This window comes from Coffea eugenioides, unplaced genomic scaffold (assembly GCF_003713205.1).
Source record: "Coffea eugenioides isolate CCC68of unplaced genomic scaffold, Ceug_1.0 ScVebR1_1965;HRSCAF=2908, whole genome shotgun sequence".
Lineage (NCBI taxonomy): Eukaryota > Viridiplantae > Streptophyta > Magnoliopsida > Gentianales > Rubiaceae > Coffea > Coffea eugenioides.
In genome coordinates this window covers 4,851-19,342 of record NW_020862407.1, presented here as the reverse complement: position 1 = coordinate 19,342, position 14,492 = coordinate 4,851, and the positions used below count along the sequence as shown (strand labels likewise).

The 14,492-nt window shown below is 40.1% G+C and overlaps 1 pseudogene; it reads left to right on the top strand.

Annotated features, from left to right (window-relative positions):
* The first annotated feature begins 285 nt into the window (after positions 1 to 285).
* Positions 286 to 5,841, top strand: LOC113756093 (annotated as a pseudogene).
* Positions 5,842 to 14,492: the final 8,651 nt, after the last annotated feature.

The following is a 14,492-nucleotide window of genomic DNA, read 5'->3' as shown; positions in this document are numbered from 1 at the left end:
TATCCAAACCCGTACCCTGTATATGCCACTAATATCCAGCATCCTCGACCTCGTCCAAGCTACCCTAACCCACCTGTAGCCCCTTTTCAAATCTCTCAACCAAATCCACCCCAAAACCGACCTCGCCCACCATATAACCCAAGATTTCCTCCACCGAATAGACCTGATTACAACCATCCTCAACCTACTGAACCTTACAACCGACCCCCTAGCCGTACATTCACCAATTTAGGTAGGCCTTTAGACCAATTGTATGATCAGTTAAAGGCCGCCGGGAAAATTGGTATGGTACCCCCTCCTACCTATCCGTATGGCATGCCCGCCTGGTATAACCCGCAAGCTGTCTGTGCTTATCACTCAGGGACACCCGGGCATTCCACTTTGGATTGCAAGGCTCTCAAGCATAAAGTTCAAAATATGATTGAATCTGGAGAAATTGTAATTAGGAGAAGGGAAGCACAAGGACCGAACGTAAATAGAAACCCCTTGCCGGAGCACGCTAATATCGTTGGGGTCATTCTGGATGATGCAGAGTATGTGGAACAAGTCAAAAAGTTGGTGAGGGAAGCTGAAGTATTTGGGATCACAGACCAGCCATTTGTCATAGAATTGCCATTTGAAGAGGATGAAAAGCCTTTTATCTTGGATCTCACGCCAGCTGAGAGGGAGGCTTTGGAGCCCGTAGTCATTGAATTCCCGAAGCAAGAGCCTGTTTTAAGTCTGCAACAAGTGCCATGGAATTACGATGAACCCGTCATACATATTGGGGAGAAGTCAATTGCAAAGAAGGAAGTGTCAGTGGTTACCAGATCGGGGAGGACTGCCAGTCCGTTTGAAACTACCATTAACTCCGAGCCGCCTGTTAAACCCACAATCACCGAGAAAGAAGCCTTGGATTTTCTTAAAAGGCTCCAGAGAAGCGAATACAATGTAATCGAGAAGCTAAGCAAGTCACCTGCTCAGATATCCATGTTGGACCTGCTCTTTTAATTAGACATGCATAGGGACGCTCTGATCGAAGTATTGACTAAAGCTCAAATCCCTAGGGATATTTCTGTTGATAATTTCTCACACGTGGTTGGAAGTGTGTTATTTACCAAACAAATTACTTTTTCTGACGATGAATTGCCAGTGGAGGGTATTGGACATAACAAGGCCCTATACATAGTTGTGAAGTGCAATGGGAAAATGCTGCCGAAGGTATTGATTGACAATGGCTCTGCACTTAATATCTGCCCTTGGAGCACCTTGGAAAAGCTAGGGTTGCAAGACATAAAGCTGAGGCCTTCAGGGACTATAATTCGAGGTTTTGATGGAGCGCAAAGAGAGCCAATAGGAGAAGTGGATCTAGTCGTCGAGATAGGGCCCGTCCAGTTTCAAATAACCTGCCAAGTCATGCACTTTCTTAGTGTTTACAATGTTCTACTTGGAAGGCCGTGGATTCATAAGTCTGGGGCTGTGCCTTCTTCATTACATCAGTTGCTGAAGTTTGTAGTAAATGACAAGCTGATAACTATATTTGCCGAAGAGGATTGCCTTGTAATCACCGATTCTGGGTCAAAAAAGGATGGAAACCGCAATGTCACCATGACTCCTCATAGCACGGCTGATATTGTCTCTGTAAGTTGGATCACAAACGAGGAGCGAGCTTTACCAAAGGCCAGTGTCATGATGGCCAAAGAAATGATCCGTGGAGGCTATGAATTTGACAAAGGGCTGGGACGAGATTTGCAAGGAATTCTGAGGCCAGTGAAGATTGTGGAGAAAAAGGATTCATTTGGTTTGGGTTTCCGACCGACTGCCGAGGACATCAGAGAAATGAAGGAGCGCAAGAAAGCGGAGAAAGAAGGAAGGCAAAGGGCTTTTGACATTCCACCCCTGCATTATACTTTCCCACGACCAGCCGAGGTGATCATGTCAGAAATCAACCCAATTGACGAAATTGAAGCAAGTTTGACCCAATTGTTCGTTGGGGCAACATTTGAAGATAGTGTTCCAGGCGAAGCTGCATTTCCTGACGTCCCCGAAGGATCAATTCCCAATTGGACAGCCGAGTCCCTGCCCGTTCGGAAGGAGTTTCGGTAAAATGAAAGGGGTTTATCATTCATGTGAATTCATGAAAATACCTTTGCATCTGTAAATAGCCAATGAAAACAATTTCCTTTTTGACTAACGTCTGCGCATGTAAATATTGTTAAGTTTTCATTTCCATTTGCTTTCAATCAAAGGTTTTATGAAAATGCACAAGTTGTTCTTGTCATTGTTGTGTTGTTTATTCGCTTGTTTATATTCATATTGCTTGTCCATTTGTTGGTTGTGTGTTTGTTTGCTTATTATCCCACATTCGTTAATTCTTTCAGATGGCCAAAAATAAAATTATTTGATCCTTTGGATATCACAATTCTGGAATTCGATAATGGCAATCTCTATATCACTCACGACTTGGAGGTTTGTGAATCCGAACTCCAAAGCGAGAGTGATAATGAGGAAGTATTCGATTCGTTTGCAAAGGATCTTGAACAATATGAGGAAAAACCGAAACCGAACCTGGAAGAAACAGAAAAGGTTAACATTGGAACTGAGGATGAAGTTAAGGAGGTGCAGATTAGTATTCATTTGAATAAGAGCCAGAAAAAGGAGATGCTTGAGTTCTTGACTATGTTCCAGGATGTATTTGCGTGGTCCTATGATGATATGACTGGTATTTCAACTGACGTGGTAGTGCACAGGTTACCCACAGACCCTTCTTTTCCACCCGTAAAGCAAAAACCCAGAAAATTCAAACCAGATATAAGTCTCAAAATAAAAGAGCAAATTGAAAAACAACTCAAAACCAACATTATCATTGTTTCCCATTACCCAATTTGGCTTTCAAACCCAGTCCCTGTTCCAAAAAAGAGTGGAGAGGTGAGAGTTTGTGTTGACTATAGAGACCTTAATAAAGCCAGTCCTAAAGATGATTTCCCTCTACCAAATATTCACATTCTCTTAGACAATACTGCCGGACATGAGATTGAATCCTTTTGCGATTGTTTTGCGGGCTACCACCAAATTTTGATGGCAGAAGAGGATAGGGAGAAGACTGCTTTCATTACCCCTTGGGGTACCTTTTGCTACCGAATCATGCCTTTCGGTTTAAAGAATGCTGGAGCAACGTATCAGAGGACCATGACAACCCTATTTCATGATATGATCCACCGGAAGATGGAGGTCTACGTGGATGACATCATAATCAAGTCTAAAAGGACGGAGGACCACTTGGATGATTTGAGGAAGCTATTTGAAAGGCTGCGAAAATACAATTTGAAGTTAAATCCTGCGAAATGCGCCTTTGGGGCACCAGCTGGTAAATTGTTGGGTTTCATCGTGAGCAAGAGAGGCATAGAGATAGATCCAGCAAAAATCAAGGCGATTCGAGATATGCCAGTGCCAAAGACTCAGAAAGACGTGAAAAGCTTCTTAGGAAAGATCAACTTTATTGGGAGGTTCATTGCCCAATTAACGGCCACATGTGAGCCGTTGTTCAAATTATTAAGAAAGAATGTGCCGTTGTACTGGAATGAGGAGTGTCAACAGGCTTTCGACAAGATTAAAGATTATTTGCTGCAGCCTCCGGTCCTGGTGCCACCCAAACCGGGCCGACCGCTGATCATGTACTTATCTGTGCTCGACGGAGCCGTAGGTTGCGTTCTCGGGCAACACGATGACTCTGGAAGGAAAGAACAGGCCATTTACTATCTAAGCAAGAAGTTCACGCAGTACGAGGCTAATTATTCATTCATTGAGAAAAGCTGCTGTGCATTGGCCTGGGCAGCCCAGAAGTTGAGACACTATCTGTTAAGCCATACTACTTATCTTATTTCCCGATCTGATCCTTTGAAGTATCTCCTAGAAAAGCCGATGCTAACTGGACGTCTAGCTAAGTGGCAGATAGTCCTCTCAGAGTTCGATATTGTTTTCACTTCTCAGAAGGCCGTCAAGGGGCAAGCTATAGCTGATCATTTGGCAGAAAATCCGAGGGATGATGACTATCAACCACTTCACACCTATTTCCCTGATGAAAAGATTTTATTTGTAGGCGCCACGGACGATATAAGTGAACAAAGTCCTGAATGGAGGCTTTTCTTCGACGGAGCTTCAAATTCGCTCGGAGCTGGAATTGGAGCTGTTCTGGTTTCGCCCGAAGGAAAGCACTACCCTGCCGCTGCCAAATTGCAATTTGCTTGTACCAACAACATGGCTGAATATGAAGCCTGCATTTTTGGTCTCAAAATGGCTTTAGAAATGGAGATCAAGGAGTTGGTAGTTTTCAGTGACTCAGACTTACTCGTGCACCAAACCTTGAAGCAGTGGATAACCAAAGATTCAAAAATTCTGCCCTACCATTGTAGTTTGCTCACTCTGGCCAAGCAATTTCAAAATTTGGAGTTCAGACATCTCCCGCGAGCCCGAAACGCATTTGTCGATGCTTTGGCCACTTTAGCTTCTATGATTCAGTATCCAGATGAGTTGAAGATCGAACCGATCCAGATTCAATTTCAAGACAAACCTGCCCACTGTTGGGCTGTAGACAAGTCTTCTGACAGTGTTCCTTGGTTCAATGATATTAAAGAGTTTCTCAAAACTGGGTCCTACCCTCAGCATGCTGGTACAAAAAACAAGAGTTTTCTGCGTAGAATGGCTTCAAAATTTTTCTTAAATGGAGAAGTGTTGTACAAAAGAACCTCGGATTTGAACCTTTTAAGGTGCATTGATGAAGATGAAGCTCAATATATGATGAAGGAAGTGCATAGTGGCGTTTGTGGACCTCACATGAATGGCCATTTGCTAGCGAAGAAAATCATGAGAACCGGATACTTCTGGCTTACTATGGAGCGTGATTGTATAGATTTTGTCCGAAGATGTATAAAATGTCAAATGCACGGTGACGTTATACACGCTCCACCCACTGAATTGCATGGTATAATCGCCCCGTGGCCCTGTTCAATGTGGGGTATGGACGTGATTGGTACAATCGATCCTCCTGCTTCAAATGGACATCGATTTATATTGGTGGCGATCGAGTATTTTACCAAATGGGTTGAAGCGGAGTCATTCAAACATGTCACGAAGAAGGTGGTTGCCAATTTCTTGAGAGATCATATCATTTGTCGATTTGGAGTACCCGAAACACTTATCACAGACAATGCCAGGAATCTGAACAATGACATGGTAGATGGACTATGTGAGCAGTTCAAAATCAAACACCGCAATTCTGCCATTTATAGGCCTCAGATGAATGGAGCTGTAGAAGCCGCAAATAAGAATCTGAAGAAAATTATTCGCAAAATGACAGAAAAGCATCGCGATTGGCATGAAAAGTTGCCTTATGCATTGATGGCGTACCGGACTTCTATTCGGACATCGACTGGGGCAACGCCATATTCACTTATGTATGGAATGGAAGCTGTATTGCCAGCTGAGGTTGAAATTCCGTCACTACGAATCCTTATGGAAGCTAAATTGGAGGAGGCCGATTGGATCAAGCAGCGCCATGAGCAATTGACTTTGATAGATGAAAAGCGATTCAACGCCATCTGTCATGGTCAGTGCTATCAGAAACGTGTGGCCCGGACTTATAACAAAAAGGTCCATCAGCGGACATTTGAAGAAGGTGATAAGGTACTGAAGCGGATTCTGTCAATGCAAGATGAAGCTAAAGGCAAATTTGCTCCAAATTGGCAAGGGCCGTTCATTGTCCAAAAGGTATTACCTGGCGGAGCGCTCATCTTGGCGGAAATGGATGGACGGGCATTCCCTCAACCCATCAACTCAGATATGTGCAAAAAGTTTTTCATTTGATCATGCAAATTTTCTTTAAGAAATTCATGCAAATGGCGAAATGCAAGTCAGGCCATCTTCTTTTACACTAAAAACATTTTATCTCTACTTGTCCCCTTTGAGCCATCAGAATTGACAAATTTCGTTTGATAACCTTTGAGAATTGCAAACCCCACACTGGGGCAAATTTATTTGGAAAAAAAAGGGGGAAGAGAAAACCCTACACTGGGGCAAATTTAGTTTTCAAAGAAAAATGCAAAAGTGATGAAAAATGCAAAGAGAGAAAATTCGATCAAACTGGGGCAAATTTTCCTCAGTTTTGGAGTTGTTTTCAAAAAGTGCAATCTCAAGTTATTTCACCTCTTATATCAAAATTTGCTTTCAAGCCTCAACTTTTCTTGAAAAACACCCCACCGGACCTCATTATAAAAGCCCAAAGTCCTGGCTTTCGTCACTTGCTGCATTTCTATTAGAAAATTTGTTAATCAACTGGCAGGTGATGTCCGTAATGTCTTCGCCTAATTTTACAAGGGAAGTACATTTTACTGATGCCAGAAATCTTTAATTCATGTTTCTGAGTCGATCATGGTCGAGATATTTCATTCTTCTTTAGGTGAAAACCCGATAGGGCACCTCGAAAGAAAAAGAAAAAGAAAAAGAAAAGAAAAAAAAGGAAAAAGAAAAAAGAAAAAAGAAAGAAAAGGAAAAGGAAAAGAAAAAAGAAAAACAACAAAAGCAAAAATAAAAGGGTGGGGGCAACCTTGGTGAAAACCCGAAAGGGCGCCAAGGTAGGTTTTCACAACAGTCGAGCTCAAGAAGGAACAGTTGGTGACCTGGTTCATTTAGGGTTTTCCTCATATTTGTGATACTTCTGCCAATATCGGATTCCGAAGAGAAAATATCCGAAGTCTCGAATATGATATTCGTTGGCTAAACTTGTATTGTTCTTCACAAATATTCTTTTACAAAATGTATCTTTATGAATCTCTTAGTTGTTCTCAATTATTTGTGTATGACTGTTTATGATTGTCTACATTCTTTTGCATGCTCATCTTTGCCTGACATAGGAAATAATCTTGCATATACATTGATCGTTATATGATAAATTTTCACGCATCATTCTTTCACCATTGAATTCAAATGAATGATAAACCCTAATGTTTGTGCAAAGATAAGGGATTCAATCATCAGTTATAGTGAGTGACATGCAACAAAGCTGCCACCTAGATTGGGTGAAGTGTTAAATCCGTATTTTATCAGTCTCAGAATTTGAAAGATTTCAAGTTCGACTAAGGCAGATGCCGCCGAGCCGAAGTAAAAGCATCACAAGACTCATGTTTACACGATTCTCAAGGCAAACCGGATCAAATAATGGTGGCAAGTCCATTGTTTCTTCTTTTCTTGCAGGAATGTTGCATTTACAAACAAAAGCAGCCGCTCTCTTTTGGCGCCTAAATCAATGACAGACAAAGCTTCCCAGTAAGCAAGGATCGATGTTATTTGCGAAACTCGATCATAAGAAACAACATCAGCTCTCGCTTCAATCACAAAGATCCAAATTTCCCTCTTGGTGCAAAAGTTGGACTATTCTCAGGTAAAAAACTCAATTCATTGTTTAAACTTTCCCAGTGAAGTCCTTTTTTAAAATTCTGTTCGGGACAGTTCCGTTTTAAATTCTGTTCAGGTCAGTCCCGTTTAAATTCCTGTTCGGGTCAGTCCCGTTTAAATTCTGTTCGGGTCAGTCCCGTTTAAATTCCTGTTCAGTCCCGTTTAAATTCAGTCCCGTTTTAATTCTGTTCGGGTCAGTCCCAAAATTCTGTTCGGGTCAGTCCCGTCTGTTCCAGTTTAAATTCCTGTTCGGGTCAGTCCCGTTTAAATTTCTGTTCGGGTCAGTCCCGTTTAAATTCTGTTCGGGTCAGTCCCGTTTAAATTCTGCTCGGGTCAGTCCCGTTTAAATTTCTGTTCGGGTCAGTCCCGTTTTAAATTCTGTTCGGGTCAGTCCCGTTTAAATTCCTATTCGGGTCAGTCCCGTTTTCAATTCTGGTTCGGGTCAGTCCCGTTTTATTTTTTCATGTTCGGGTCAGTCCCGTATTAGAATTCCTGTTCGTTGGAATCTTTTGCAGCCCAATAACACAGGTAAGTATTTGGTGTCTACTTTTTTGTCTCAAGTTTTTTCAAAACTCAGACAAAGAGGGGCAAACTGTAGACACCAAATTTTGAATAATTTTATGTAGCATCTATTTCATGATTTTCATTTTAGATTGCTTGCATTTTAGTTCGTTATTGTGTGTTTTGCACTATTAGTTGTTATGATATTTTAGTTTTATTCATTTTCGCCCTTTTAGTTGACTTATTTCATTTGCTATTTATTCTTGTTTACTTTTATTTTTAGTTTTTAGTTTTAGCTTTTAAGTTTAAAATTAGCATAGAGTTTTTAGAAAAAAGAAAAGGAAAACATCAAAAATATGTTTTAGTCATTTTGTTTTTATTCAATGCTTTTTTGAAAGAAAAATGAAAATGAAAAATCATAAAAAAGGAGAGAAGAGAAAATTAAAGAAAAAGAGGAAAAAGAAGAAAAATTCAAAAAAAAATAGGCTTTAGTTGGATTGGAAAAATGAAAAAAAAGAGAAAAAGAAAAAAGTAAAATTTGTTCACAAAAATATGTTTATTTCTTTAAATTCAATCTTTGGGCACTTTAGTTATTTTTATTAAGTTATTTTGAGAACAAGAAAATGATGAAAAATGAAAAAATTGAAAAATTAAAAAATGGCCATTTTTGTTTAGTTTTTTGTTTAAAATTATTTTTGTTTTGTTATTATTATTATTACCTGGTTTGTGTAATTTTTTATTATTATTATATTTTATTTTATCATTTCTGTAATTATCAAGTTGTGTTAAAAAAAAAAAAAAAAACCGCAGCATGCACGCTGCAATTTTTTTGCAGGGTGCAAAGGACAACCTCAATAGACATCGGATGGCCGGATGGAAAGGGAAGGGACAAGCCTTCATCCTCACCATTGGGGTGAGGGTTTAGTGGCCTTGTGTTCCATATAAAAGGCAAGAGGAAACCACAGCCGCAAGGGGGGAGTTTTCGGTGAGCAAGGGGGAGAGAGTGGAACGGCTAAGGAAAACTGAGAAGGGAGAAAATAGAGAGAGTCGGAGGATAAAATCTGAGAGAGAGGGAGTTAAAGGGAGAGACGGCAAAAGAGACGGAAAGAAACCAGAAAAATTTCAGCAAGAGAAAAAAAGGGATTGCGACTGAGGGGGAGAGACATCTGGCTGAGGGAAAGAGAGAAACTAAAAGGGAAACAGGATAGATTGATAGGAGTGGGCAATAACGGGAGGAAAAGAAGACAAGCTCGAGACAGAGGGTCAAAGGAAGGATCTTGCAGCTTTCGGTCGATAGTTTGACTTGGGTTCGCATCCATTTCATTGTATCAGAGGTAATCTACGAACTCTTTCCATTAGACAAGATCAGTTTTTTTTTTCTTTTTTTTCTTTTCCCGAATAGATATTTTCCTTTTCCTACTGGCTCTCGGCAATTCCTGAGGTTTTACGTTTGTTTCTCTTTGTTAATACTACCTTGAGATTAAAACGTAGCATTTTGATGTTGGGTGTTTGAATGAATGTTGATTGGATTCGAAAGATTGCAGCTTTGGTAGATTAATGTCAATTTGGTGAAGATATAAAACGTTTTACGGTTTTTCCATGACTTCAGTTCCTATCTGTTTGAGTATGAATGGGAAAATTGCAGAAAAGAAGTGGGGCTTTGAATGATAGTTTTGAGGTTTTAATACTTTGGTTTAATCCATGTTTAAGTATATTTGGGCCTTTAGGAGAGCGCTCGAGAGTCACTGCAATGAAACTGTTTTTTTTTTCTTTTATTTTTGTTATAGCAAATAATTTCTGATTTTTGGTGTCATTAAAAATTCAGAAATGGCTGGGAATGGTAAACAGTTTTGTTCTGATTCTTGGTTGTTGTTTCTTTGTATTTTGTTCTTTGTGTTTGGATGTCAATGATTAAACGAAGTAAATGGTAAATTTCTGGCTGGCTGCTTGAAGTTTTTGTTTCTCTCGATACGCAAATGGGTGGAGAATTTGCTGAAGTGAATTTGGTTTGAATGATTATTAGTTTTCTGAGATTGAATCAGTTGCTTTTTTCTGGTTTCCCTTGCATGTTAGGTGATTTGTATGCACTTACCATTTGATTTCTAAAACCTGTTTTCACTCAAGAGTCTAACTATGTCTTCCTTTTGTTGCATTCGGTCTAGACACTCTCAGGTTTCATGGCTGATTTTTGTTGTTCATGTCTTCCTTTCTTTCCTGTTTCAATTGTGTTTCTTGCACCCAGATATGTGATTGGGTATTTTAGGATAGGCAAGTGCATGGCTATGAGTTTAATAATGTTGGGCTGAGGATCTTAACGAGTATTAGCTGGTTAGCTGATTCATTACGGTTTAGTTCTTGTGAAGTATGGCAGTAGGAACATTGCAGGATTTCTTGTTTAAGTTTTGCAGGTTCGAATGATCAAATTTCTGTAGTTTTGTTGTTCAAAACAGAATTTCAATGTCGTTTGTGATCCAAGTTGCAGATTTTTCTTCTTATTAAACGTTTCTCTTGTGTCACAAAGTTGTTGAATCTCCAAAATCATAGCTGTTTTTCTCGGAAAATTCTTCTTGTTGCAGAAATGTTTGATAAATTTTTTGCATGAAATAGCTTGAGCTGTTCAGATTTTGCATGTGTGATTGGCGGCCTGTTGGTGTTCCATTTTTACAAGTTTAATTGAGCTTGAAGGCTAGTGCCGAATTGCCTAAGTTTAAGCATAGCAGAATTTGCAGAAAAGAATTGAAGTTGCAGAAGTTTTGGTCGTGAATGTTGGTTTGCATGCATGAAAAGTTTTCTAACATTGCACTTTGACCCCCCAAGTCTCCCCTTGTTCCACTAGGACCCAATCAATTAAATAATTTCATCAATTTGGTCCTTGATAAATTTTAATTTGTGCAACTTCATTGTTTGTTTGTTTCAATTAACTACCATGCTTTGTTTCAATTGCGCTTAAGTCATGACTTTAGGGGTTTTATGACCAAATGAGCTTATGTTTGCCTATTTTCTTTAATTTTCTTAAACAAATTTGTTGCTTGACCTTTGTCTTGCTCTGGGACCTTTAAGGTTCTTAAAACGTTTTAATTAATTTCGGTTTGATTGATTAATGGCTGCTTTAGGGATTCTAAAATGCAAGTGAAACCACTCATTGACCCGTATTTGATCTTGGGCCCTTGAAATTCTATAATAATTAATCGGACTTGAGGGGTTGTTAATATTCATGTTGAGATGGTTTAGATGATCGGTTGGTCTAATTTGTTTTTTATTTGATCATTTCTAAGTTGCAAAGTGAGGACGGATTCGATGTTTGATGGATTCCGATTGTCATATTTGTCTTTTATCATTATATTGGTGCATTAATCCTTTCCTTTGAATGGTTTTAGCCCAAATTAGCTTCTTCTTTAGTGACCATAGCCCAAGTTGAGTCTTGTTCACCTTACTAGCATTACACACGGGGGGAGGTACAATTTCTTTTATCCCTTTTTGTCTCTCCTATGTGATCTTATGTGTTATGTGAATATGCCTGTCTACTTCGCTTTCCTTACCTCCTTGCATGCATTTACTTACTTTTTACTTTTATTTATGTTTTATGGGGTATGTGTACACCTCTTGGCTTGTAATAGATAGGGCTCGGAGAGCATCTGGTCCATTTCCCCTTCCCCTTTATGTTTTATGGGGTATGTGTACACCTCTTGGCTTGTAATAGATAGGGCTCGGAGAGCATCTGGTCCATTTCCCCTTCCCCTTGGTTGCTTGCTTTTGTTGCTACATGTTTAATTGCTTTATTAGGAGCATGCTAAGTGTTACGTGTTACGTGTTTACAAGTGTTTTGGCATGTCTACTTGCTTTCATAGCCATGAATGAATGGAATGGATGAATGTACGTCACCACACTAGTCCAACGCTAGTTGTGGCTTCTTTTATCGTTTCCACTAGTCTAATGCTAGTAGGAATTCATAGAAAGGATTTTTCCTTTGTTCTTTCATTAATGCATTATTTGCCTTGTTCACTACATATCATGCATTTTTCCTTAGTTTTATCATTTGGCATGCTCCTCTTTTCCCCTCATGTTAGGATTTTTGCATCTCATACTAGTTATAGGGTTCATTTGCCTGGAGAGTCCCCTTAAATATGGGATATAAACGAGTGTGACTTTTTCTAAAGCCTTAGCACGCTTGTATCCTCTCTATAAAAGGGCAAATTGAGTCACGATTTAGGTCTCCCCGTACCCAATATGCATGAATTCCCTAGGCTCATGCATTCTCAATCCACTCTATCATCACACTTTCACTTTTGTCTCATTTGCACATATGCACCTTTTTATCACTTTCACTTGCACACGAACACTTTTTTATCTTCACTTGCACACGAACACTTTTATCTTCACTTGCACACGAACACTTTTATCTTCACTCGCACACGAGTACTTTCATCTTCATTTGCACACCGACACTTTCGCACTTTTCTTTAAATTGCATACATGCATTTTTGCCCATTTGCACTTGGAGTATATATATTTGCATTTAAAGACATTTGCACACCTCCACTTATATCGTATTTTTATCAATCTTCCCACTTCACAAACTCACATTTTCACATAGCATGCATTCCACTCATTTTTACGTCATTTAGGATCATGTGTGACCTCTCCGAAGGATCATTATTGGGCTTCACAATTAATGTGATTGGCACCACTCAACCTTTGAAGAGAAATTTCCCCCATGTCCCCCTAGGTCTAGGTTTTTGCATTCATATAGACATATCCAACACGCGATACATACCTTGGGTAGAAAAATTAGGAAAAATTGGTTTAAGTCACGCAACTAGCCTTGGCTAGGTCGAAGGGGTGCCTTGGATTTTTATCCTTGCCTTTCCCTTCGTCAAATGTGACCCCCGATCCCTCTCTTGGTTACGTAGATCCAAAAGTTCTCTAAAAGGGTTTATTTACTTTTTCATTCAAAAACAAAAATCATTTTTTGGATGACTTGGTACACCCTAACTCCGTACCAAGTGGCGACTCCATTTTTGATACAAAAACCCTTTTGAACTTTATATGGCCAAACCGTCGCATTCTCAAGTCCCATGGCCTTTATTTTCATTTTGCACACGTACACACACACATCATCCGTCAAAAAGTGGGGCGCGACACCAACTATATCTCACTCAAATCGAGTGCGCACCTCCTTTAGACTATTCTTTAACCCATACCTAAACCGGGTCCCTTACCATAGAGTTTCCCCCCCAACTCACAAGTAGACTTAGAGAACCTTGGAAATTCACCCTGATTGCTAAAACCTCTAGGAAGAAGCACTGGCTTCAAATATTTCGACCTTAAAATTTGTCAAATATGGAAACCTGTTGGCGAAATAGCAATTCTAGATCTGGGTTGAGATTTCTTCGCAGTAAGATTCAAAAATCTGAAAGACCACATCAGAATCTTAACTAGCGGCCCTTGGTTTATCAATAAATCTCTTATTTCTATACGTAATTGATGTCCATATTTTAACGCCTTCGACGCGAAGCCCTCCACAACAGCTGTTTGGATCAGATTACTAGGACTCTCCCTAGAATTTTATGATCTAGAAGCACACTCTCTCATTGGGAACAGAATTGGAAAACTCATTAGCATTGATGCAAGGACGGCCAATACAGAAAGAGGAAGATTTGCTAGGTTGTGCATTGAAATAGACATAACACGACCACTACCACCCTCAATCCAACTAGATGGCCACTATCAACTACTAGTTGTAAAAGCAATGACCTTCTATCCAAATTGTGGTATGCTGGGACACAACCAAACGTACTGCCCAAAACCTACTTTTGATGATCAAACGGAATCACAGCCGAGAGGAGAGACATGGAGATGTGTCCAGTCATCTGCCGGCCAATCTTTTCCTATGTTGCGAAAGTGACCTTTCCTCCGTAAGCCCAACGGTCAGCAACGTTCAAATTCAAAATTCAATTCCAAACCTTCTCGGCCCATCTAATGGTCAATTCAAAACCCAACCCAGCAACCTGGTCCCTATATCCCTTGCCACAGATATCCCAATTAGCAACAATTTTGACCTGCTATCTGATTTTGGCTCTGTGATTCTTAACAGCGTCAAAATTGCTGAACCTCACAGACCTGCCATTGAACACCAGTCCCGAAATTCCCTTCCCAGTGCTCTTTCTCCTACATCGATACTTCTTAGCAAACAGTCGGGAGAAACTTTGCCTGCAAATGGTAATCACAACCTCTAACTTCCCTCATTTCTTCAATCCAGAAATAACCCTCCAAAAGCCATCTTCGATCCCCTACCTTCAAAAGACAATCATATCCCTCCCGCCAACAGCTTTTTGTCCAAAACCAAAGAAGTTCCTCCCTTCACCCCAAACTCAGATAACCCCTTCGCTCCTTTCACTAGTACCTTCCTATCTCAGAATGAGTCACCACCAAGCCACATCAATGTTCCGGAGGGCGAGAACCAACCCGAGACACTTCCACCCGTATCACCAATCACACCAAGATTGGAACCACTATCCTTCCCATAGATCGGAAAAAAACTCTCAGGCACCCTACCTCAACCA